Source organism: Crassostrea angulata, chromosome 3, assembly GCF_025612915.1.
Source record: "Crassostrea angulata isolate pt1a10 chromosome 3, ASM2561291v2, whole genome shotgun sequence".
NCBI classification, from domain to species: domain Eukaryota; kingdom Metazoa; phylum Mollusca; class Bivalvia; order Ostreida; family Ostreidae; genus Magallana; species Magallana angulata.
Window position 1 is genome coordinate 377,245 of NC_069113.1, and position 27,078 is coordinate 404,322.

The window sequence follows — 27,078 nt, forward strand, 5'->3', positions numbered from 1 at the left end:
TAAATGTTAAACAACTTTTTTCTCCACATAATGAATGGTGTTTCTTACCCATACTTTTTAAACCCCACCTAGCAAAACAAAACATGTACATGCAGTTTCCCATCCTATCAATGCGTTTAGTCGCTAAAGACGGAAGATTTGAAAATCAAAGTATTGTACAGTTTTACCTTAAATTGGTTGTTTTTGAAAGAAGTCAAAATTTATTGCCCGTCGTTATGTATCTTAGATAGTGCAAAATACTGCCATCGATGGTCCGCCATAATGACCGGAATGGACAAAATAAAACAAGTCAACTATATCGTAGGCTTTCTTTGGAAATAATTTGGATTTAAGAAATAAAAAAACTCGACTAGTATATTGCCAGATTTCCGTGGGAAGGGAGGGGTCTATGTATACATTGTTCCGGAAACTGGCATATAGCCATTTTCAGGGAGGATGGCTAGGGGAAAAGGGTATTTTCTTACTCCGGCGCATCCAATCCTAAAACAACCCATTCTCTGATAAGTTATTTATGAATTTATTGTGCATTCATGTAACAGGAACGACAAGTCTGTACCAATAAAACTGAGTATTTTACAACAAAAATGTTTCCCTTGTCACAAATTGAGAGATTTAGTGCCGTATTAATACTGTACAGGCTTTTGTCAGTACTTAATGCAGTGTATAATTTTCTTTTCATGATTGAATATGTCCTCTACGTTAAGAATTACCCTTTATAGATATAGCACAACGTTACTTCGTATTTTAATGAATAATAAACCAAACTCAAAGTAAACGAAACAAGATTAACGACCCTTTGTGTTTTACCACAAAACACAAGCAACACAAGTAAAATAAGTATCATTTCAACGTTTTTTTGTAATGGACCCAACAAATTTTAATTATCATTTAACAGTCATTAGAATAAGTATAAAAATTTAGCTTGCACATATTTGATTAGAATTGACAGTAATGGTTAAGAATCAAAACTGCCCTTTCTGTCAAATATTGGACGCCCGAGGCTCTTTAGAGCTTAGTACTGTACAATATGACAGACAACACAGTTTGACACTTTTTCCATAGCTTATCGTAAATAATTCAGGACAATAAGATCAAAACTAGTTTAACAAAAGATGATGTAAAAAAATGTTGTAATTTTAAAATAAAAGTACCGGGACACCTATTCCTAAGACAGCTTATTCATGTACCTATGATGCATGTATGTAACAGGAACGACAAAACCGTACAAGGAAAAACAGTATTTTGCAATATCTCTCCTGTTACCAATGTAGATAATAAAGCGGTCAGTGCCGTATCATATATACAGGCATTTGTCAATACTTTATTACGTTATGTATAATTTTTTTTATGAATTTGCCCTCTACGTTATGAACTAAGCTTTGAAGATATGGAAACCACTTTAATCGAGAAATGAATTAAATAAAACAATATTTATAACTAACTATTTGAAAATTAATCAACAAAACACAAACACATTAACAATGATGTACAGTGGAGATTCAGGAAAAAGTAGATAGTTAAACAAGCTAAATCCCTCCTCAAGATACACGACTGTACACATTTGTAGAGAAAACATATCAATATAAACTGTCGTCAAAGTAATTAATTATACCGAATAAGTGGGGGTTACCAAACTAATAGGATATCCAAATGCATGTACTAAAAGAAAGAATAAATACAAAAGCCTGATCTAACTAAAATATTGAAAAATAAACTCTTTCCTACTATTAAGAACAAATAAATATGTTAAAATCAAACGTATTTCAAGCCAAACTTATACCAAGTTAAAGTGGAGGAAAAAAGAAGTTATCGCCAAGAAAATGAAACAGGGAAGAGTAATGGTGATTTCTTTTTCTATGTGAAACAATGTTAAAAACACCATCGGCTCCTAGTTCTTAGTTCCTATGAAGAAGAAAATTTCCTAAATACATCACCCTATTTTTAGGTCACATGTCACCCATGAGACTTATTGCAACCGGCCTTCGTCCATTGTCCCTTGTGCGTCTTCCGTTAACAATTTTACATTTTTAACTTCTTCTTAAAAACTAAATTGTAAAATAAATGGACCCTCCCTTAGGGGTTCAGGCCCCAGAGCCGGGTCAATATCCCTATATGGCGGTTTAGTGAAAATGAATTAAATCTAAGATTTTTTTTCTCTACGCCAATATAAATTTTAGATAAACTGAATGCAAGATTATGGTGTCCATGAAGCCCTCTACCTAAACTAAGAAATCCATGGCCTCTGAATCAAGGATTCCGGCCTGTTACGTTGGGAAAATGTTGCCACATAGTGAAAATGCACGTTAATTTATAATATTTTCTTCTGTACTTCCACAGTCATGGAAGAAGCTAAGACCAAACAACTGTTATGATTATTGTCAAGAAACAACTGAAATTTTGAATATCTTATTTTTTATTGTGACAATGTCAAAAACATAGGGTCAAAATTGTGTACGATTGTGCAGTTAGACATTATGTGTAAACACATAATTATAGGTTTATATTATGGAAACAATTGTAAGGTACAATTCAAAAAAAATGATATTACCTCTAATGTTGCTTATAGAAATTACACATTTAAAATGTTAAGTACTTCTTTTTAAAAAAATGAGACCTCTCAAAGTCGGAAAAGTATGTAAAGAATGTTTCAATAAAAATATATGGCAGGGTATTACATGTTCTTTTAATTTAATTGCTAGCATCGCCTTATCTGAACTTGAAAAAGACATATACCAGTTTTTATGTTTTACACACCAGTGTTCTTTTGTGCAAACATGTGTAAACATGTATATTATACGAAAACAATATGAGTTCTCTGGGTTTTTTTTAATATCATAGCCTATTTCAAATTGTGTACCAAATTAAACATTATTATTTTTTGTTATGTGACAATTTGTAGCTTTTTTGAGAACTTATTAGAAAAGAAAGTCTTTTAAAGAGTAATTCACAATGAAAGTATGTACATTTATATGCTGCATCAATATAAAATTAATGAATTATACAATATGTCTGTACGCTGTTTATTGTGCTTTTACATTTCTAACTCTTCTTAAAAATTAGATAGCCCTAAACTGTGAAATTAATGGCCCTTCCGTTAATGCCTATTTGACCATTTAGCGAAAATGAATTAAATCCAAGAAAATGTTCTTCTCTACTCCAGACTGGAGTCTCCAGTATTAATTTTTGATCAACCGAATGCAAGATTATGGTGTCCATGAAGCCCTCTACCTTACTTGCTAAATTAATTGCCTCTGAATAAGGGATTCAGACCTCTGAGGTTGGGCAAATGTTGCCACTTTATAAAAAATGTATACAAATAAATATTTTCTTCTCTACGTTCAGTGGTGGGAAATAAACTAAATACATTGTTATATTCATAATGTCCTCTTCTAAAAATGTTCATCTTTTTAAAAAGAAAATCTACATTAATTTTCTGTGCATATTATGCTTGTGTGTATTAAAAATGATTTTTGAGTTTTATAAAAGAGTGGTATAACAAAAAATTAATTTTCCATATAAATAAACCGTTGCAACCGAACCTAAGGCAACTTATTTATATACATATGGTGCTTGCATGTAACAGTAACGACAAGCTCGTACCAGGAAAGACAGTTTTTAAAAATAAATGTCTCTTGTTTTACAAATTTAGAGATTGTAGCAGGTCAGTGCCGTATATACCGGCTTTTGTCCGTACTTCACGTTGTGTATGATTTTGTTATGATGACTGACTTTGTCCGTTTCCTAAGATTAAAGCTTTACTCAAGTGAAAACAACATTATTCAAAAATTTATGAATGGTAAACTAAACTTAAACTAAATGAAACAATATTATCAAAATTGACAAATTGAAGATTCAAGGAAACGTTGCTACACATGTAATTTAACTAGCTGTCTTCCTCCTCAGATACCCGACTGTATACATTTGTATAGGTAAACGAACAATAGAAAACTGTAGTTAAAGACTATACCGAATAAGTCGGGGTTAATAAACTAAAAGAATAAATGACAGTAGATCAAAATACATTTACTTATAAAAAAGAATACTTACAAACAAGATGGGGAATAAGATGGCGCAAATGTCCATTCGGTTTAGTAGTGAAATACAATTTTGAATTTAATTTTTCTCAATTAAATCTATTCAAATATATTATAATACAAGTTTGCAAAAACACAATTTCTAACTATATTCAGTTTTTAATATTTTTAACAAAAGATAAAAAAAAATATTGCCTGAAATTTTGGTGGTATCAAACTTATAACATAAAAACAGTAGGCCTAGATTTATAAGGATAGCTTATGTCAGGTACTCTAACCATTGGGCCATTTCAGACACAATAAAGTAGGCTGTTTAAATATAGTGTGTGACTTATTTTTAATGTATAGTGCGTCATCTCTCCACGTTTTGTTGATTAAAATCGGTTCGTTTTCCAATAGACCTTATTTACACTATGAGAGAAATATGGAGCACAGACCCACTCTATAGTAGAAAATACCTTGAAGTTCTAAAAAAAATGACAGTATTTGCAGGTGTATACGCCTGTCTGAGTCATCATATTCCAAGTATTGAACATTTTTATATGTTAAAAATTAATGATATGTTAAATATAAATGTTGTAAATGATTTTTTGTTTTAAAATATCAGATTTTTTGATATTTAAATTTTTCAGTGGCTTGTTCGACCGTGTATGGGCAATTTACACGCCTTGTCCACCCATCTTTTTCTAATTTGATAGAGAAATCAAGAAATATGTTTTTCATCAATTTCAGAGTTTTTAATTTGACATTGTACTAACACACTAAAGTTTACTCAATATGTATCAATTTATAAAAATTGATAAAAATTTGTTCAAATCAAATCATATCCTTATAAACTATTTTGATCGCTAACAAAGTGTTACAGAGAAGGACAGAAAAAGCACTAATGAAACAGTTTACTTACATTCCAAGCCAAAGTTATATATTTATGATCTTTTATTCATTGATAAGTAGTATGTAATTTTATTGTTGGATTGTTACAGTTGTATAACTGCCCATGTTCATGCTTCAGATGGGGATTACTCCCAGGCCATTACCTACTACTCTCAAGCAATAGAACAAAACCCCTATGTGGCTGCATACTACGGTAATCGGAGCTTTGCCCACATCAAGACAGAGAGCTTCGGCAATGCATTGAGTGATGCCTCTAAAGCTCTTCAGCTGGACAAAAACTATGTCAAGGTAGGCTATAAAATCAGATAAACATAATTAAATCAAGGTAAGCTTTGAACCAGATAAAAATAAGTATGTCAAGGTCACATACTCTAGCGGTTTATGGTGGAAACTGTAGCTTTGTGGTGAAAACTATGTCATGGTAAGGTTAAAATGTAGCTTTACAGAATTTGTGTAAAAGAAATCTCATAGCCAGATATAACTTTGTTGAGTCTTACAGCTACATAGTCATGCATGTAATTAAGACTGGCTAGTTTCTACATTATTTTAATGTACACAGGCACTTGTTCCTGCGAAAAAGTTTACCCCAGAGTATGATAACAATACAAGGTATATAACTCCGAATTCGACTTGGAATATGTATAGTACCGATACCCCTTTTCATGAACTGCAATCAGTTTTGCTTTCAGTTGAAAAGCAGCAGACAAGTGTTTATTGCCATTCTCTTGTAGGATAATATATCTACAAAACCATTTATAACATGTTTGCCTTTATTTACTTCTATCTGCATAAGCAGTGTATAAACATTGCTCGCCGACTTGAAAAGGCGTGTCATACCACGAACCTCTAAATACTGGTCTCGGTAAGAATGAAGAAATTAAAATTAAATTGTTTTTAAAACAATTCTCTTTGTGAAAAAATTAAGCATGGTAATTATTAACAAAAAATGAGAAAACTACTGCTACTTATTTAATAGGTAAAAGCTTTGTTTTACACATTGAAAAATCCAATAGTTGTAGCTTTCCCAAAACTTTATACGTGATATGTAATTAAATGACGTGCTAAGGGCAATGCATAGATGTTTGAGTTGAAATTACTTCTCCAGTTGGGTAGTAATGTTTGGGTGCTGTTTGTGCAGATATAGTAAATAAATGCAAGCATGCCTTTTTAATTTTGTAGGTATCTTGTTATTAACAAGATTAACATTCCTAATTATAAGAGTGTTTAAGATATCTTGTTATTTTAATACCAGATAATAATGTTAAGGAGTATATTACACATTTGATTGTTTGATGAGAATTCTGTATTGTTTTACAGGCTTACTACGGGAGAGAATCAGCAAACATGGCTCTCGGAAAGTTAAAGTGGCACTCAAAGATTTTGAATCAGTAAGAACATTATTTACATTCACATGTGAGATCATAATTTTAACTATGTGACTTTGACTACTGAAAAAATAAAACCTCATGTCTTTAATGTCAGGTTGTAAAAGTGCGGCCAAACGGCAAGGATGCACGGGCCAAGTTCAACGAATGTAAGAAGATCGTCCAAATGCAGGCTTTCCAAAAAGCGATCGCGTGGCGGAGAGCATTGACCTGGCCTCCATGAGTAAGCGTGGTTCTGAGGGGTTTTGTGTGGCTCCATGTCAAGTTTTGTTTGATGACACTTTTAAAAAAATTGTTTGCCCTCTCCGGGCTCAGTATTTAAACTTTAGGTTTTATAAGTAGAAAAAATATTTTTTGTTTAAGTAATGGAAAAATTAGATAAAAATATAAACCAAAAATTAGATGAAAACAGATTTGCAACCAGCTAGATTTTCAAAGACACAATATACCAATTATGTTCCGATTATTAATAAAAAAATTTGCGTTGGGTATTTTTCATCATTTCATTTGGAGCATTCAACATACAATTTTGTAAAAGTTGCCTGACACTCTATTGTGAGTGTTAATTTAATACCTAAACTCTGTCTAGGTATTGAAGACGACTACCAATGCCCGCGATTTGAAGACGGGAGAGTCACTCTGAAGTTTGTGACGGATCTCATGAAAACCTTCAAGGAGCAGAAGAAAACTCCACAGAAAATATGCCTATCAGGTAAGAATAATTAATATATATATATACCTTTTCCTACCTGCATAAATAACCTATGAATATCCTGTTTATTACTTTTAAATGAGTCAATTGTGGATGCAAAACTACCAGATTGTACTAAATGTGATTTGATTTATTCTTTTTTATACAGATCCTGGTTGAAATAAAGAACTTCTTTATAAAACAGCCTAGTCTAGTGGACATTACAGTGCCAAAGGTGAGAGTCAAGAGGGCTCTATATCATTCTAAATTTTACTATGGCGCAATTTGCTTAACCAGCATTTTAGAATATCAATGCCAATTTGCCATGAAGATGATGGCAGTTGAAGCTGGCTGCTAAATTTCTACATATTGTAAAATGTTTTTATAATCATTAAATAATCTTTTTATAAAAATCTTCATATGATTTAATAATCATTATTTGGTATAAACTATGACTTTGATGAAAATTTCATTCTTGCCAAACATTCTGATAAATTTGACAATTTCCAAAATTTGTTATCCTTGACTTAACGTTTGTTTTATCACTGATACCAGTAATTTGCATTTTAAATCTAATATTTTAGATATCTACATGTCAATATAAAGATTGGAGTTAGTGTATGAGAAATTTTGATATTCATTTTTCTTGAATCAATTTGTTCATTTTCATATGATATTCATGTATTACTATTACAGTATTAAAGATAAGTATTTTTTTAAACGAGCATGTAATTCTGTGTGATGATAAAACACCAGGCATCATACACGCCTCTGTATATAACGTCATTGCGTTCTAATGAGTGAATCAGTGACCTTGACCTTTGTGAGTTATTTAACGGTGACTTTGTGGACCGAGGATCGTTCTCGGTGGAGTGCGTCGTCGTCCTGTTCTGTTTTAAACTTCTGTATCCCAATTATTTCTTCATGGCAAGAGGTAATCATAGATAAAGAAATGCTTACGGGATGTAATGAGTTTTCTCCACTTCAGATGGCTTTTCTGCTCTAAATTGAATTGTTTGGAAATTAAGAGCAGATAAAAAACGTACAAGCAAGAGTTTGATATCCAAAAGGAAAAAAAAAACATGTATTTTTGCAACTTACAAGATTCAGGCATTAACTAACATGTATGAATGGGTGTTGTGTCTTTACAGGTAACCACGAGAGTGTCACGATGAATCAGATGTACGGCTTTGAAGGAGAAGTCAAATCAAAGTATCCTTAGCTTCATTCAATATCAACCTACATTACACTGAGTTACTACCTTTGACTTTTCATTTTGCTTGAAACATTGATAGGATATATCTAATTGGTAGGATATATTTAATGGGTTGGATATATTTAATTGGTAGGATGTATTTAATTGGTAGGATGCATTTAATTGGTAGGATGTATTTAATTGGTAGGACATATTTAATTGGTAGGATTGTTTAATGGGTGGGATATTTTTAATTGGTAGGATGTATTTAATTGGTAGGATATATTTAATGGGTGGGATATATTTAATTGGTAGGATTGTTTAATGGGATATTTTTAATTCGTAGGATGTATTTAAATCTTTATACCCTTGTTATAGGTAGGAATATTAAAGTTGGTTATAAAATCTAATACTTTTTAATAGAATAGGCTCCTCTGTATTTTGATATGATGTGATCTCTTCAGAGCTAACTTGACATACATATACTTTATATTTGCTGCGTCTTACACGATGCCATCGTGACAGTGATACAATGGGAAACCAAGGAGCCTTTCTGACAATTACTGGAGATGATTTGACGCCAAAGTTTACATCATTTGATTCTGTGGTAGGTACACTATAGGGTTCTGACAATTACTGGAGATGATTTGACGCCAAAGTTTACATCATTTGATTCTGTGGTAAGCACCCTATTGGGTTTGAAGGCATTGAGTACAGGTCATAGCAAAGATATTAAAACAGCTGTCAAAGGAAGATGACACTCCTGATTGAATAGTGTCAAATTCAACCCATTTTACCACTCTCCTGACTTGAAACAAAGTATCCCAGGGTGAAGGGCATTCAAATATGTTCAAACATAAGGCAGGACATTTTATGTAAAATTTAAGATTAAAGTAATAGAACTTGTAGTTTGTGCAGTAATTTTTAGCTAACCTAAGCTGAAAACTCGAGTAAGCTTTTCTGATCACATTTTGTTTGTCTCCATCTGTCTGTACGAAATTTACAAAAATCTTTTGTGGAAGCATCCACGGGTAGTGTAGATTCAAAGTTGTGAAAGTCATGACCCTGGAAGGTAAGGTGGGGCCACAATGGGGGGTCAAATTTTACATAAGAAAATATAGAGTAAATTCATAAAAATTTCTTCTCAGAAACTAATCAGCCAGGTGATTCTTTAAAATTATGTAGATTTTGGCCCCTGGACAATTCTTAGGCCTCACAAGGGGTCAGAGTTTGATGTAGGTTTATATGCCATTCATAGACAATTGTTTAGGATCTTTTTGAGAACTGCAATGCTGAAAATGTGATATTACTATAAAATCATCCTGTTAGAAAAGGGACAAATGATAATAAACATAAGATTATCCGGGGGGAATATAGATTTTTATTTATACAGGATCTACCTGTACTATACTACATTGTCCAGATAGTTTGTATTATGACTCCGTTAAGCTAATTTTATTATATGTATTGTTTCTCAGGAGAGTGACGTGGCCCATGGGCCTCTTGTTTTAAATTTGAAATTTTTAAAAAAAATTTAATATTACTCAAGACCAATTTAGTTCTCCGTTTCATTAAATGGTTTGACTAATAAATCTCTACATATTTTTTTTTCATTTTGTTTTAGCCACATCCGAATGTGAAACCTATGGCCTATGCAAACAGTTTGTTTGGTATGTTTTAGTCAGCAGGAGTTTGACTCTAAGCCTGTGAAATGAACACTGTATAACCACGATGTGACAGAGAAATCACGGAGACCGCTAATGGAAGGAAACGCCAATCACCAAACTCATGCAAACCCTGGATACCAGAACTCAATATCATCCTATATACATGTAATCTGATTATGTGACTGTCTTTGTTGTATGTACTGAGGGTACATAGTGATGTGTACGCCTGAAGTAGCACCGCTGTAGTTCAGTGGTTGTTATATCGCGGTGGTGTCACTACCCGCTTGGTGTGTACCGGTCTAAAATGTAGACCTGTGTCTTGGACTTGAATATAGATGCTACTATGTCAGTACTGTTTGTGGCAGCTGATGTTTTTATTGTCAGGAACTGCAAGTTTTAATAAACTATAAACATTGATCTTTTTTCTTTAATAGAATAGTATTATATGCCATCATGGATGACAATGCATTTGTGAATAAAGAGATCAGTGTGAATCATTTGGTAAAAATTTCTGATTTAATAGTAAATGGCAAGTCTGGTAACATAGTTTCAGAACTCTGTAAGATCTAGATATGTGATAGTATATATAGTATATCTGCAGCTAGATATGTGAAGGCCAATTGGTGTCATTGGAATACACTTGTCGGTTTCCGTAGGTCCCTGCTTTAAAGGGGCATGGTCACGATGTTGGTCAAAATCTATTTTTCTGTTTTTATTATTAACAATGCTTTAGGAGTGCATTTCTATTTATCAAATGGAATTTAAGAGTCAGTCGTAGTTTTATAAGCAAATACAGGGGTCACAATTCTTTGTCATGTAAATTAGGCTTGGGCCCTGTTTTTGTTTACATAGGTTCAATATTCCAGTCACTTCTTAATCACTTCAAGTATAAATAAACAATTTCTAACGTTTAACACATTCATGGTCTAAAACTGGAATTTTTACTTCAACATTCAAAATGTAAAAATGTTTACATAGCTAAGCATTATAAACTTTGTAACTCACTTAAAACTCAACTTTAAATCACACAACCAGCTTCACATAAACTACGTCAGGGTAAGTCTCACAACCAGCTACACATGAACTATGTCAGGGTAAGTCTCACACCCAGATAAACATAAACTATCTCAGGGTAAGTCTCACACCCAGATAAACAGAAATTATTTCAGGGTAAGTCTCACACCCAGATAAACATAAACTATTTCATGGTAAGTCTCACAACCACCTACACATAAACTATGTCAGGGTAAGTCCCACAACCAGATACACATAAACTATCTCAGGGAAAGTCTCACACCCAGATAAACAGAAATTATTTCAGGGTAAGTCGCACACCCAGCTACACATAAACTATGTCATGGTAAGTCTCACAACCAGCTACACATAAACTATGTGAGGGTAAGTCTCACACCAAGCTACTCATAACTATGTCAGGGTAAATCTCATAACCAGCTACACATCAGGTATGTCAGGGTAAGTCTTACAACCAGCTACACATAAACTATGTCAGGAAAAGTCTCAAAACCAGCTAAACATAAGCTATATCAGGGTAAGTTTCACAACCAGCCGCTCATTTACAATGGCATGGTAAGATTCAAAATCAGCTACTCATTAACAATGTCAGGATAAGTCTCTCAACCAGCTACACATAGACTATGTCAAGGTAAGTCCCACAACCAGCACACATTTATTATGTCAGGGTAAGTCTTACAACCAGGTACATATTAAATGTGTCTGGGTAATTCTCACACCCAAGCACTCATAACTATGTCATGGTAAGTCATACAACCAACCACTACTGTTCTATGTCAGGGCAAGTCTCACAATTAACCACCAATAAACTATGTCAGGGTAAGTATCACAAGCAGCCACTAATAAACTATGTCAGGGTAGGTCTCACAACCAGCCACTTTTTAACTACGTCAGGGTAAGTCTCACAACCAGCCACTTATAAACTATGTCAGGGTAAGTCTCACAACCAGCCACTAATAAACTATGTCAGGGTAAGTCTCACAACCAGCCACTAATAAACTATGTCAGGGTAATTCTCACACCCAGCTACTTATAAATATGTCAGGGTAAGTCTCATAACCAGCCACTAATAAACTATGTCAGGGTAAGTCTCAATACCAGCTACACATAAACTATGTCAGGGTAATTCTTACACCCAGCTACTCATAACTAAGTCAGGGTAAGTATTAAAACTAGCAACTAATAAACTATGTCAGGGTAAATCTCACAACCAGCCACTAATAAACTATGTCAGGGTAATTCTCACAACCAGCCACTAATAAACTATGTCAGGGTAATTCTCACACCCAGCTCTCATAAATATGCCAGGGTATGTCTGACAACCAGCCACTTATAAACTATGTCAGGGTAAGTCTCATAACCAGCCACTAATAAACTATGTCACGGTAAGTCTCAATACCAGCTACACATAAACTATGTCAGGGTAATTCTTACACCCAGCTACTCATAACTAAGTCAGGGTAAGTATTAAAACTAGCAACTAATAAACTATGTCAGGGTAAATCTCACAACCAGCCACTAATAAACTATGTCTGGGTAATTCTCACAACCAGCTACTCATAAATATGCCGGGGTGGGTCTTAAAACAAGCCTCTAATAAAATATGTCAGGGTAAGTGTCACAATTATCCACTTATAAACTATATCAGGGTAAGTCTCACAACCAGCCACTAATAAACTATGTCAGGGTAAGTCTCATAACCAGCCACTAATAAACTATGTCAGGGTAAGTCTCAATATCAGCTACACATAAACTATGTCAGGGTAATTCTTTCACCCAGCTACTCATAGCTAAGTCAGGGTAAGTCTTACAACCAGCCACTAATTAACTATGTCAGGGTAAGTCTCACAATCAGCCAGTAATAAACTATGTCAGGGTAAGTCTTATAACCAGATACACATAAACTATGTCAGGGTAGATCTTGCATCCAGCCACTAATAAACTATGTCAGGGTAATTCTCACACCCAGCTACTTATAACTATGTCAGGGTAAGTCTTCCAACAAGCCACTAATAAACTATGTCAGGGTAAGACATTTATCAGAACCAGCCACTAATAAACAATGTCAGGGTAAGTCTCAAAGCCAGCTTTGAATGATTTATAAAGTATGTATCACCTCCAAGTTGATAAAAAAAATGACATTTATGAAATGGTTGAGTCAGAGAAAGCAATATATAATATATTGATTGCTTATATCTAAGATTTGTTCATTCAATTTTTTTGCTTACAAATGTATTTATGCGTATACATGTATCTGCGAAATTCGAAATTAAACGAATCGTCATTTTTGTTAATTCTTGTTTCGTACTTTGAATTTACCTTGAATTGAACGAGGTTGTTAATAGTCGGGAAATATACTCAAAATTTCTTCGATTTTTCTGCATTGTTTCAGGGTTTTTTTTCAGAGTAATTTTACCCAAGTTATACGAATATAACCTGTTTTGGGGTAGTTTACTCTTAAAAATCCGTGATAACTTATGTCCTTTTTTCTGTAATTTATCTTTAAATTGACGAATTGCAATTTTCTTTTACGTTTAACTTTGGTTCAATAGAATAAAAAAAAAACAACTTTGTAAAACATTATTTGAATTTCATCTCAAACGAAAGAAGTGATACAAATCATCATTTTTCTGCATTTCCTTTCCGGGTGTCAGACCCTCTATCTTCAGTGTGTTTTCACTGCTTTTAAAACTTGAGATTTCTCCTATAAAAATCTTTCGTAGTAGATGTTTCGTAGTGATTAAAGATAGTCTTGCGTCTATTACGAACTTTTCTTTTAAAACTTTACCTTTGAATGATAAAAACTTGTTTACAACATTATAAAGGCCACTCAATTTCAGTTTCTCATCAAATTAAATCAAGTCTCCTAGCTGTGTGATATTTAGATGTAGATACATGTATATATAATTCTCTTTCAAATCTTCAATTCTGATGGTATTAAAATAAAATAAATAGCCTTTTGGGACAAAGGGGTTATACATTTCTAACCCCTAGTTTCCTCTCTGCAAAATTAAGTGAAGATTGGTCAGTTATTTCCCTGAGAGGACCTTAATACATAGAAATTAATACATTACATAATGAACCCGAGCCTCCAATATTGGTTGAGAGTTGATTTGAGTGTGATACAGATTTTGCCATGTATTGTTGTTTTGATCATATTTTTGATAGATAACTCGTTTATATTTTCATGTGAAAAACTTTATCCAGCGTTATTCTAGTTTTCCAATATCCAAACCCGCGAATTTTTGACGATCAAATGTAGACGGACGTCTTCGATAAAAATGTCCATGTCAGAACGTCAATGTCTAAACTGCAGATAAGGATCGATTAAAAAAACAAAAATCGGGAATTTTTTTTAAAGTATTCCGAAATCCGAATAATTAGGTGCAAAGGTGTACAAAAAAGGTGTAACAAAGTGTTGAAAAAAACCCATGAATTTTATACTATGTAAGAGATGCATTTATCATCCTTTATTATGAGTTATCAATATCCTCTCAGATATTGCAATTTATTGCCATGTTGGTCCGTCTTAAACGTGACCGGAATGTAAAACGGGGAAAAAATCTACTATATAGTAGGTTTTCTGTGGGGGTAGCCTGGCTATAAAACAGGGGATAAACTACTATAAATGTCAACTTTCTGTGGGGGGAAGAACTGCTATATTTCCATTTTTTCGGGGGGGGGGGAGGAGACTGCTATATCGCCATTTTTCGGGGGGTGGGGGGTGGGGGTGGGTGGCTAGAGGAAAAGGCACTATGTAACACCGGTCTTAGATTTGGAACTGTGTCGTTGACTTGAATGTTGATGCTACTATGTCTGTACCGTTTCTGGCAGCTAATATTTTTATTGTACGAAATTATTGATAACAATGAATTTGTGACTGAAAAGATTAGTGTGAATCATTTGGTAAAAATTTATATTTCAATGGTAAATAAGCAGGTATGTGAAAACTGTCTGAAAGGTCCATATATGAAGTGTCAGTAGAAAACACGTGTTGGTTTTCATAAGTCCCTGCTTGAAGCAATCTTTTGTCTTAAAGTGTCCTCAGTATAAAGAAATCCGATTAAAATATATTAAGAAATATAACTGGAAAAAACCCCTCTCTTTATAAATTAATACAATTAAGTGTCCAAAATAATAAAGATTCGTGTAATCTGGGGACATATCTCTATTTAGCTTTTAATAACCACACCATTATTCCATAAACTGTTTACTGTTTTGCATGTAACTCTGTGTCTCTATTTTATACCTTACACTGTATCATGCCAAATGTCTATAAATATCTATTTATTTATGTAATATGTTGTTCGTAATACCACAAGATGATTATATATTGAGCAAATAAAGAATAGCTCTTACACAGTCATTGATTTTGAACCTGATACTAAACATGAACCTGTAGATATATTTGAAACATATAAAACTCTTTACTACCTTTTTTTAAAAACAAAGTAATGGTAATGGTAATGCATTACTTCAAGAAAATCAAGTAATGGTAATGGTAATTTAATGCCCAAATTCAGGAAGTAATGGTAATGTTGTGTATAACTTCACAATGTAATTCGCCCCAAGCCTGTAGGATATACCCGTATTTGTTTGTATGGGGGGAGGGGTTGGGGGTCGGATCTTTGTTTGTGTTAACTCTTATTATCGGCAGGTGTCCAGTATTTGAGCTCTAGCCATTCAAAAAGTAAAAACAAAACATAACTAATTGGACAGAGTTCAAGACAATAAGATCGAGATTGGTTTAACAGAAAATGATGTCACAAAACTATCTAACTTTTCCATATAGAAGCCCCGGTACATCCAATCCTAGGACAACTTATTGATGTACCTTTGGTGCATGCACGTAATAGGAACAACAAACCTGTACCAGGAAAAACAGTATTTTCATACAGAATTGTCTATAGTTTTTCAAATTAAAGATTGTATCAGGTCAGCGCCGTATATACAGTTTTTATCAGTACTTTATGTTATGAATGATTTTGTTTTGATGACTAAATTTGCCCTCTTCGTTAGAACTAAACTTTACAAATATGATAACAAATTCATTCAAAATATCAATTAATTAGGCATAATAAACCAAACTCAAACTAAATGAAACAAGATTAACACATAAATAAATTGGACACTCAGAGTACAGTAGCTATTTTTTTAGCTATCTCCTACCTCTGAAACACGACTGTATACATTTGTACAGGAAAAAGAACAAAAGAAAACTGTCGTTAAAGGCTAAACCGCAGAAGTCGGGGTTACCAAACTCAGAGAATACATGACAGTAAGTCAATATATATTCACTAATAAAAAAATAAATACAAATTTCTGAATTAGCACTTAAATATTGAAAATTGTGTTTTTCATCACTTTCAAAGTTTTTAATGTGGCATTGTACTAATGAAAATGGCAAGAACAAACCGTCAACCATCTCAAAAATCTCTAAACGAAATACAAATTCAAAGAAGAGCAACACGGACTTCCAAAAAGAGGTAGGATCAGGTGCCTAGGAGGAGTAAGCATCCTCTGCTGACTTGTCACACCCGCCGTGTGCCCAATATCATATCGGTCAAAAAATGTCATTATCAAGAAAAAATTCGTAATTTGGGGAAATTATCATGATGGAAAAACGGAGAAAAATCCGTGGACAATTCGGTAATCAATCTGAGCATTCACAGACCTGGAAAAACTCAGAGGTAGGATCAGTTACCTAGGAGGTACCTAGGAGGAGTAATCATCCTCTGCTGACCGGTCACAATTAGGTGATTAATTATGGTATAACAATTACTATGAAAAACGTCAGTCAACATGCGAAACTGCTAAAATGTTTAATAGCCGGAAAAAATAATTAAAATCTCTTTGATTTATCTTCATTGTTTCAGGGTTTTTTCCCAGAGTTATTTTACCTAAGATATACGAGTGTTACCTGGGTTGGGGTAGTTTACGCTTTATAATCCGCGATAAGTAATGTCTTTTTTTTTTGAATTCACGAATTGCAAATTTTTTACGTTTTTGATATGGTTAAATAGAATTAAAAAAAACCCATGAAAACTTTCCGTATAACATGATTTAAATTTCATCTCAAATGGAAAAGAAGTGGTTTAAACCACCGTTTTTTGCATATCATTTCCGTGTGACATTTAGAAGTAAATATATATAATATATCTAATTCTATTTAAAGTCTTTAATTCTGATAGTATTAAATCAAAATATATTGTCTTTTGGGACATATGGGGGAAATAAATTTCTAAATTTCTAATCCTTTCTCTGCAAAATTAAGTCTAGATTGGTCAGTTATTTTCCTGAGAGGAGCTTAATACATAGAAATTAATACATGGCATAATTAACCCGAGACTACAATATCAACCCAAAGGCGATAGGGCTGATATTGGTTGAAGGTTGATTTGAGTGTGATACAGATTTTGCCACGTTTTGTTATTTTGATCATATTTTTTCATAGATAATCGTTTATATTTTCTTGTTAAAAATTTATTCTTGTTTAAAAAGCTTTATTCTAGTTTTCCAATATCCAAACCCGCGTATTATTGAAAATCAAATGTATTGTGACGTCTTCGATAAAAATGTCCATGTCCTAACGTCAATCTCTATACTGCAGATAATGATCGAGTAAAAACAAAAATAGGAAAAAAATCGAAGCAAAAGGTTTAACAAAGGGTAAAAAAACCCATGTATTTTATACTAAGTATTGATAAATGCTTTACCATCCTTTATTATGAGTAATCAACATCATCTCAGATATTATAATTTATTGCCATATTGGTTCGCCATAAACATGACTGGAATGTAAAACAGGGGGGAAATCAACTATATAGTAGGTTTTCTGTTGGAGTCATTTAAGATATAAGCAACGTTATTTAGTGAACATGGCGTTATGAATAGCAATTGCTCTGTTGGCATATTCCATGATGCGCGCTAGCGCGCATCATGGAATATGCCAGCAGAGCAGTTGCTATTCATAACGCCATGTTCACTAAATAATCGTTGTTTATTACTTATATTTGCATTTTACCAATCGCAAATGCCCTGTATTAGCCGAGACCTTGACAGTTAGCTATTGCATCAAAAATAAACATTCAGACTGTAATGTATTTTAATTCACATAGATTTCTTAACAGAATTAATGATATGTTGTAACAGTAAATTTTTTAAAATGTAATAATTATAAGACAGGTTTTAATATTAAATACATCAATTTTATGGAGTTGGAGAAAAACACATGATGTATCGTATAGTGGAAAAGTATATGACGTCGCACCTATTTCGTCATAGTATACAGACGGAGCAATTGCGATTTTAGAAAATAATTGCAGTTCCTCCCTCTGGACTTACAGTGGGAAAGAACAATGCATATGCAAATATTTGGCTATAAAAGAGGAGAAAACCTACTATAATGTCAGCTTTCCGTGGGGGAAGAACTGCTATATTGCCATTTTTCCGGGGGGGGGGGATGGTTAAGAGGAAAAGACACTATATACCATCGGTCTTAGATTTGGACCTGTGTCTTTGACTTGAATGTTTATGCTCCTATATCTGTACCGTTTCTGGCAGCTGATGTTTTTATTGTACGAAATTATTGATGAGAACTCTATGAAATTTATGAAAGGTCCATGTATGAAATGTCGGTGGAAAACACTTGTTGGTTTTCATAGATCCCTGCTTGAACTTCACTACCCTTTGATTTCTCTTAACCTGGAACTGTTTTTCTACGTTTGAACGTGTTGTTTTTTATTCTCCCGAGTTTACACATCGACACAACAACAGCTGTTTCTTAATCAATGCGCTTGGCGTTTCTTCTGCGTTCATTAGCGTTGATAATGCGCCCACACTTTGTTTCTAGTGCGTTGTCAACAGACCACAAAAACTAGTGCATTGGCTGTTGTACAATATCAAGCGATATATATTCTCAAACCTGATGTGGATGACTATGTAAAAAGTAACTTTTGCGAATATTTCAGGACATATTAAGTACGTAGATGGAATTTATACAAATTTTCGGATGTTCATGGCTAATCTATGTTTTCTAACAACTAATAACGGTTATTTTTTGCAGACCTGTGTTAAAAAAATTTTTGTCTTCTCACAAATATTTCAGAAATAAATTAAGTTTCAAATACAACATTCCTTACTTCATTCAAACAAATAAAACCACCTTTTAACTAGTTATAAAGTTCCAAATTTCTGTTTGTTTTGCATACAAGTTTTACATTTACACGCCAATCAGTAAAGAACGTCTTGTCCACGCATTCCGCGCGCAAAGCACATCGTGAACGCAATTAAGGTAAAAACTCTTAGCAGGTCATGAGCGCTTGGCCGATATTCAGCGAGAGCGCAGTCAATCGCCAAGTAGAGCTCTGTGGAAACTCAGTTACCTGCTGCAAGAGCTCAGTAGAACGCCTCGGTTGCCGTAGGGACACCTTGACATCTTCAATCTTAAACATTTTAAGCAAATTGTATATTTTTCTGAACTTTTTCCTGCAATCGGCGGCTCCATGAATATAACAACACTGTGAACACGCTTTGGGAATGCAACTTGGTTTGACAAGGCATTTGATCCCCCATTTTGTTTCTACGAGCTTATTCTAAGTTGTAATGCATTCTAATTTTCTGTATAAAATTCACTGTATAAAGAAATTTTTCTTATTTTTTTGCCTTTCTTAGAATTCAACGTAATTGGATATGAAGGAATAACAAATTGCTGATGTTTGAAATAAATGAAAGCAAGTGAGCCAAGTTTTGTCTTTTGTCAACGCAAGCTTTGGATATGATTGCTTGCATTTTTATTGTGGTTTTATGTAATTTACGACAATCAACCAAATACGAACAATAGTCCAACATTTCCCTTTTTCTTTTGAATTCCAATTCATTTTTCATTGACAAAATGACAGGATTTGATCAATAATCATTTCATGTTATTCAACAATTATCTATATTTTAAAAATGTGCTGGTGGTTGACCAGGTGATTTTGATAGTCCTAGAAATAAGTAGATTTGACGCCGTATACAATTACATTCATGAGTAAATCATTATTTCATAACTTTCAATTATGATATTGACTACAATATTGCGGTTTTGCAAACATCAGATATTTTCAATATCATACAATATTTAGTTTAAAAATATTCAAAGAAATACAAATTACACAATTACCACGAGAAAATAGTCTTAATTATTTTACATCGACAGTAAAATATAAAGGTGTTGTTAAACAGGTGAGCACGTGATTGTGTAGTTCAGTCAGGTACATTTATATTCGGCAACAGCCAGAACAAAGTTGCTTCAGTACAATTATTACATGTTGCACGGGTGCAATGAAATGATGAAGGTTTTCTTTTAGTGATGAGAATTTCCCACAGCCTGGTTCACGCCGATTGGAAATTTCTTTCAATAGACTCAATGTAACAAATCAAATAATATTAAGTTATGTAATATATCTCCATTGATGTAAACATACTTTTTCAACTGCCCCAGTTCCCGCACTCACTACTCTAAATACATCCCCAGAAAATGGAGCCGATAACAATTAGCAGCCGAGAACTCCTCTACTCCGACAGCTATTGACGTTCTGTGGGGATGGAATTTTCGAAAATTTAACAGCAAATACACGGCAAAGGACCCTTGGGAAAATGATAAAAGAAAACACATACCACCTCTCGAAATCTAACCAAACACTGTGCTTAAAATGTGCTTAAAACGAATGGGTTTTTTAATAGATACCTGATGGTTTTTTTTCTAAAGCCAGGTGCCTGGTAGTACTAGACGGGCTGATGTCCATGTCTATCCGTTAAGATATTTTCAAACTATGCACGCTTTCTCGTTACTATTAAAGAGGTAAACAAGGGGATCTCCATAGGGTTAATAATTGCAAAAACCAGAATAAGTCCAAGGTATATAAACAGAGGCTCCCTAAAAGATTTATATTCAAATAACGGGAAGACTAAACCAAGGGATAGTATTAAATAAAAAAACGAATATTTTCAGTTTGTTACAACGATGAAAAATTTGATTAGAAAAATAAAAAAAGGTGTTAAAGGGTGACCACCATTGCTTCATTTCTGTATGCACCTTTAGTAGTGGTAGGGACAGCCCCTTCTACACTAAAATTTTTGAGATTTTAAGAAATAATCATAAACAATAAAAAAAAACTTCAATATTTGGCGTTATCAATGTAAAAAATAAAAAAAATACTTGTAAAGTATATATTCATTTTTGAAGCAATATCTCTTCTGATATGAATTTTAAAAGAATTTTATTTCTCAGAAACGAAACAACGTTACAGAATTACTTAGAGTGTCAACTCCAGCGTTCATTACTGTGGTGTTGACAGACTTATATCTTATATCTTGTATTCTTCTCAAAGTAGCACCTTGTATTTTGTGGCTTGGATACTGTGTGTTCAGTGACTGTTGGTATGAGTACAGAGCAGCCTGGAGGTTCCCTGTGATCTGTTGACAGATCCCCAGGATCTCCCAAGAGATGTCTTTGGAATCATCAGGTACATACCGACTCGGGTCATGGTGGACTAGGACTTGTAACACATCTAGAGCTGCTTGTGATAATGTTGTATCAATGTGTCTGTAACACAAGAACTCTAGGAAATGCAACATTACAAACACTGGGATTTCTAAAACAGCTATTTGGTTTTGATAAGCAGACTGTTGTTCTGGCATTAGTTCACTGATAAAACAGATTTTGTTTGTAAGTAGTATATCCTCTGTTACAGCCTGTCTCAACTTTCTAGACCAGGACAGCCCCCCTACGGCCTCACTATACCTCCCTTTGTCTACATGTCCCCTATACACCAGATATGGCTGTGCTAACTTGACCTTTGTCATCTCTAGAACAGGTAAAGCTTTCCTGTACCTGCGTGTCTTGTAATAATACATGGCAATGTACAACATGTCAGAAACACACCAACACTTGGCTGCTAATTTCAGCATATGATAGGACCGCTTGTCTGCGATATACATCTGTTTGTTGACACTTGAGAAAGTGTACATGTTTTTCAATAGAAAAGCAGTAGAATGAAGGATGTAGGTAGTAAGTTTCTGTAACACTACAACTTGATTATGTGACAGTGGTGACTCTATTAACTGTTCTATTGTGTTTATAATCTTGGTGATTCGACACAAGTCTCTTGGATAAATGTTTGCGCTAAAAGTAGGTATGGACTCTAAGACCAGCTGTGCATCATATTGAGAATCAGAAATATATGTACTCTCATCTGTATCAATAGGATAAATACTTCTATGATTGTAAAGGATCCAGGGCCTGATGGAGTAACTCTCTAACAGACAGGCCATACCTTTCTTGTACAATTTATATAACTGTAGGAACAATCTGTTTTGTGCCGAACCATGGACTTTTGTCAAAAACAGGTTGTTTTGTGGGATGAAAAAGTTAGGACAGATCCCCTCATACACCCATTTAAGGAGGAGTTTAAAGCAGACCCAGAAACCGGCCAGGAGATTTTGTGGACACCAGTAAGGTAACATGTTTTGTTGAATTGCCCAGAAAATGGCTGTCTTCATATGGTAGGAACACAGCAGTTTATTGGTCTCGTCTGATTGTTGATTAATAACTTCCTTTAAGAACACTTTTAACAATCCATAAGTCAAAAACTGACTGTGGTTCATTGAGTAAACAAGTTTATATTCTGCCTGTGAAAAAGAAAGTCTCCATTCTTCATTTTCATGGGGTCCTAATGGATGTCCTATTGCTACAAAGTGGCATCCATTTCTGACAACGTCATCAACCACTTCAGGATCAGGCCATGAATGACATCTGTCTATCCATGAGGAGGCAGACGGAGGCCAAAAGTCACAAACAAAACACCAGGCATAGTCATATTCTATACTTCCTATGAATGCATTACCACAGGGTCCATGTACAGTAGAATCAGGAATGACTATTGAACAAGTTAACTGTCTGTATATAGAACTAGATATATAGACTCTGTCATTCATTCTGACACATGCTGGCTGGACTTTTCTGTCTGTTGTTGGTGTCAGTAACTGAAGTAAGGTGAATCCTGGTGGACTTTTAGAACCGTCATGGAGAATCAAAGTAGTATTGAATGTGTTGTAATACTCAGACTGAGACATGTCCATGATCACTCGGTGGTTGTTTTGCCACATCATCAAGTCCAAATCTGATCCCTTCATTCTGAATCCTTCTCTTCTACTTCCACTCATCATCTGAATGACCCCATCATTAGGTGTGACTCGTTTTTCCACCACCTCTTTGATGTCTATTACCTCTCTCCTAATGACTAGCGTTTGTGAGGTCCCCACTCTCTGACACATCATCACAAACACTGTCTCTGATATACGCTGCATTCCCACAATTCTGTCATATATGTTAATTATGTAAAATTATAATTTTCTTTCTCATTTATATTATTTACAAATCATCAAATGGGAACAGATTTTTATGCTGCCTAGATTTTAAAGCAAAATCGGGTATTAGCTTTAAAAAAAACTTACGTTTGTGAGGGAAAAAACTCCATTTCGAAAGAAATAAAATATCATTTTACACTGTACAAGTCTCTATCAAAATATGCAAAAAAAAGTATTAATTAGTGTAAATAAGGAAGAATTTAACTTTTTTGAAATAAACATGCTTGTAAACAAAATTCCAAAAAGGTTAATTCCGTAAAAAAAACTTTAGCTTTCAGAGTAAAAAAGAATAAAGAATGCATACTACTTCAAATTCCCACTTCTCTTTAATGCATTTAAAACATCAAGTCCAACGGTTAAATGAAATAAAAATCATTTGAATTTTCTCATGCTGGATTGGAAATTTTTTTTTAATTAGATGCTGCAATATTTTCACAAGTAATATACCATTTTTATTTATTTTTGTATGAATTATCAAAATCACCGGTATTTTGTCAGATCTTGGACGGTCCAAAATGTTTTATTGTTCGGTACTATAAGACAGAATGGACAGTTTGGGACTAATGACCTTCTTAAAACATTATGTATTTTCATTGCTCATGAACAGTTTACATAACCGTTCTGCTTCATTTCATATTGATAATTAATTCATATAATTTTAGTAAAAATGGGGAAACCAGTCATTGTTGAGGGGGTTTAGGAAATGGGGGGTTGGAGATGTCAGCTTATGTTTACCCATTGTCTGCAGGTGTCCAGTAATTTAACTGTAGCATTAAAAAGTAGAAACTACGCATACATTATCGTAAAGAGTTCAGGACGATAAGATCGAGATTGGTTTAACAGAAGATCATGTCATATTACAATTATACAAAAATATTGTAACAGTTTTCAATATACCGGTACACCCAATCCTAAGACAGCTGATTCTTGTACCTATGGTGCATATATGTAACAGGAACGACAAGACCGTACAAGGAAAAACAGTATTTTGCAACAGAAATATCTCTCCTGTACCCAATGTAGAGATTGTAACAGGTCAGTGCCGTATTATATATACAGGCTTATGTCAGTACTTTATGACGTCATGTATAACTTTCTTTTGATGAATTTGCTCTCTACGTTATAAACTAAGCTTTGCAGATATGAAAACAACTTAAAACAAGATATAGATTAATAAGGCACAATAAACCAATCTCAAAGTAAATGAAAGAATATTGATAACCATTTGAAGATTAGACATTACGTCTGAATTTTGTACAATTGTACATCATTTTAAAGGTTAAATGACCTTTTTTATCTACAATGAAGAGAAAAAAAATTAATTATAAGCCATGAATTCAATATTTATTAGTTTTATACAACATAAACTGGTTTGATACAGATTACGCTTTTTATAAACCGCATCGGGGTTTATAAAGCGTAAACTGTCCCAAACCATTTTATATCGTAAAAAACAAATAAATATTGAATTCAATCCTAAGGGAAATGAAACAGGAAAGACAATAAGCGGAGTAAACCAACTGTTTAAAGGTGTTTTCTTTTTCTATGAGTAACATTGTTAAAGTATTTAAAACACTATCAGCTCCTAGTTCTTAGTCCCTATGAAAAAGAAAATAACTTAAACACCCTATTCTGCGGTCACATAAGTCACCGATGAGACCTATTGCAAACAGCCTTCGTCCGTTGTCTGTTGTGCGTCTTCCGTTAAAATTTTTCATTTTTATTTAACTTCATCATGAAAACTACATGGCACTAAATTGTGAAATTAATGGCCCCTCGCTTAGGGGTTCAAGCCCCAGGGCCGGGTCAATTTGCCTTTATCGCCATTAAGTGAAAATGATTTAAATATAAGAAAATCTTTTTCTCTAGTCCAATATAAATTTTAGATAAACTGAAATCAAGATTATGGTTTCCTTGAAGCCCTCTACCTAAATTAAGAAATTTGTGGCTCCTGGATCAGGGATTCAGGCCTGTTAGGTTGGGAAAATGTTGCCATATAGTGAAAATGTATATAAAGTTTTAATATTTTCTTCTGTACTTTCACAGCTATGAAAGAAGCTAAGATTAAACAACTGTTATGATTATTGTCAAGAAACAACAGAAATTCTGAACATCTTATTTTTGAATGTGCCAATGTCAAAAACGTACGGTCAAAATTGTGTGCAATTGTGCAATTACATATAATGTGTAAACATATAATTAAAGGTTTTTTTTTTACAATGTATAATGAAAACAACTGTAAGGTACAATTCTTTAAAATAGTATTTCATTTGTTTATTTTAAAATTGATGTTGCTTGTAGAATGTACACTTTTAAATGTTTGTACATTTGAAAATAAAAAAATGTTGCCACTTTGTGAAAATGTATACAAGTTAATGATATTTTCTTCTATACTTTCACAGTCGTGGGAAATAAACTAGATACGTTGTTATGTACATAATGCCCTCTTCTAAAATTCTTTATCTTTTTTAAAGAAAATCTACTTTAATTTTCTGTGCATATTATGTTTGTGTGCATTAAAAATGAATTTTGAGTTTTATAAAAGAGTGGTATAACAAAAGATGGTTAATTTGCCATATAAAAAACCCGGTGCATTCAAACATAAGGCAACTTATTTATATACATATGGTGCATGCATGTAACAGTAACGACAAGCCTGTACCAGGAAAGACAGTTTTTTAAAATAAAATAAATGTCTCTTGTTTTACAAATTTAGAGATTGTAGCAGGTCAGTGCCGTATATGCCGACTTTTTTCAGTACTTCCTGTTGTATATGATTTTGTTTAGATGACTGACTTTGTCCGTTTCGTAAGAATAAAGCTTTACTCATGTAAAAAACAACAATATTAAAAAATTTATGAATTAGGAATGTTAAACCAATCTTAAACTAAATTAAACAATATTATCAAAATTGACAAATTGAACATTCAAAGAAACGTAGCTAATTTAACTAGCTGTCTTCCTCCTCAGATACTCAACTGTATACATTTGTATAGGTAAACGAACAGTAGAAAACTGTAGTTAAAAACTATACCGAATAAGTCGGGGTTACCAAACTAAGAGAATAAATGACAGTAGATCAAAATACATTTACTTATAAAAAAGAATACTTACAAAGAAGATGGGGAATAAGATGGCGCAAATGCCCATTCGGTTTAGTAGTGAAATACAATTTTGAATTTAATTTTTCTCAATTAAATCTATTCAAATATATTATAAAACAAGTTTGCAAAAGCACAATTTCTAACTATATTCAGTTTTTAATATATTTAACAAAAGATAACAAAAAAATATTGCCTGAAATTTAGGTGGTATCGAACTCATAACATAAAAACCCTAGGCGTAGATATATAAGGTTAGTTTATGTCAGGTACTCTAACCACTGAGCCATTTCAGACACAACAAAGTAGGCTGTTTAAATATTATGTGTGACTTTGACCACGAATTTACGGACTTGTATCATTTTTTTCAGAACATTCAACTGTTCGGATACAAAATGATATTTTAATGTATAGTGGGTCATCTCTCCACGTTCGTTTTTGTTGATTGAAATCGGTTTGTTTTCCAATAAACCTTATTTTGACTATGAGAAAAATATGGAGTACAGACTCACTCTATAGTAGAAAATGCCTTGAAGTTCTAAAAAATAACAGTATTTGCAGGTTTTGTTACGTATAGTCTGAGTCAACATATTCCAAGTATTGAACATTTTTATATGTTAAAAATCAATGATATGTTAGATATAAATGTTGTAAATGATTTTAAAAAA

The 27,078-nt window shown here is 33.4% G+C and overlaps 1 long non-coding RNA gene and 2 pseudogenes across 1 annotated transcript; 2 read left to right on the forward strand and 1 right to left on the reverse strand.

Annotated features, from left to right (window-relative positions):
• Positions 1-435: 435 nt before the first annotated feature.
• LOC128175560 (serine/threonine-protein phosphatase 5-like) lies at positions 436-7,706 on the forward strand (annotated as a pseudogene).
• A 1,117-nt stretch (positions 7,707-8,823) lies between these two features.
• On the forward strand, positions 8,824-10,363 carry LOC128177442 (uncharacterized). The gene is made up of 2 exons (XR_008242832.1): positions 8,824-8,879; positions 9,824-10,363. It is a non-coding gene; the product is annotated as an uncharacterized LOC128177442 (long non-coding RNA).
• Positions 10,364-21,297: 10,934 nt separating this feature from the next.
• LOC128177433 (uncharacterized) lies at positions 21,298-23,419 on the reverse strand (annotated as a pseudogene).
• Positions 23,420-27,078: the final 3,659 nt, after the last annotated feature.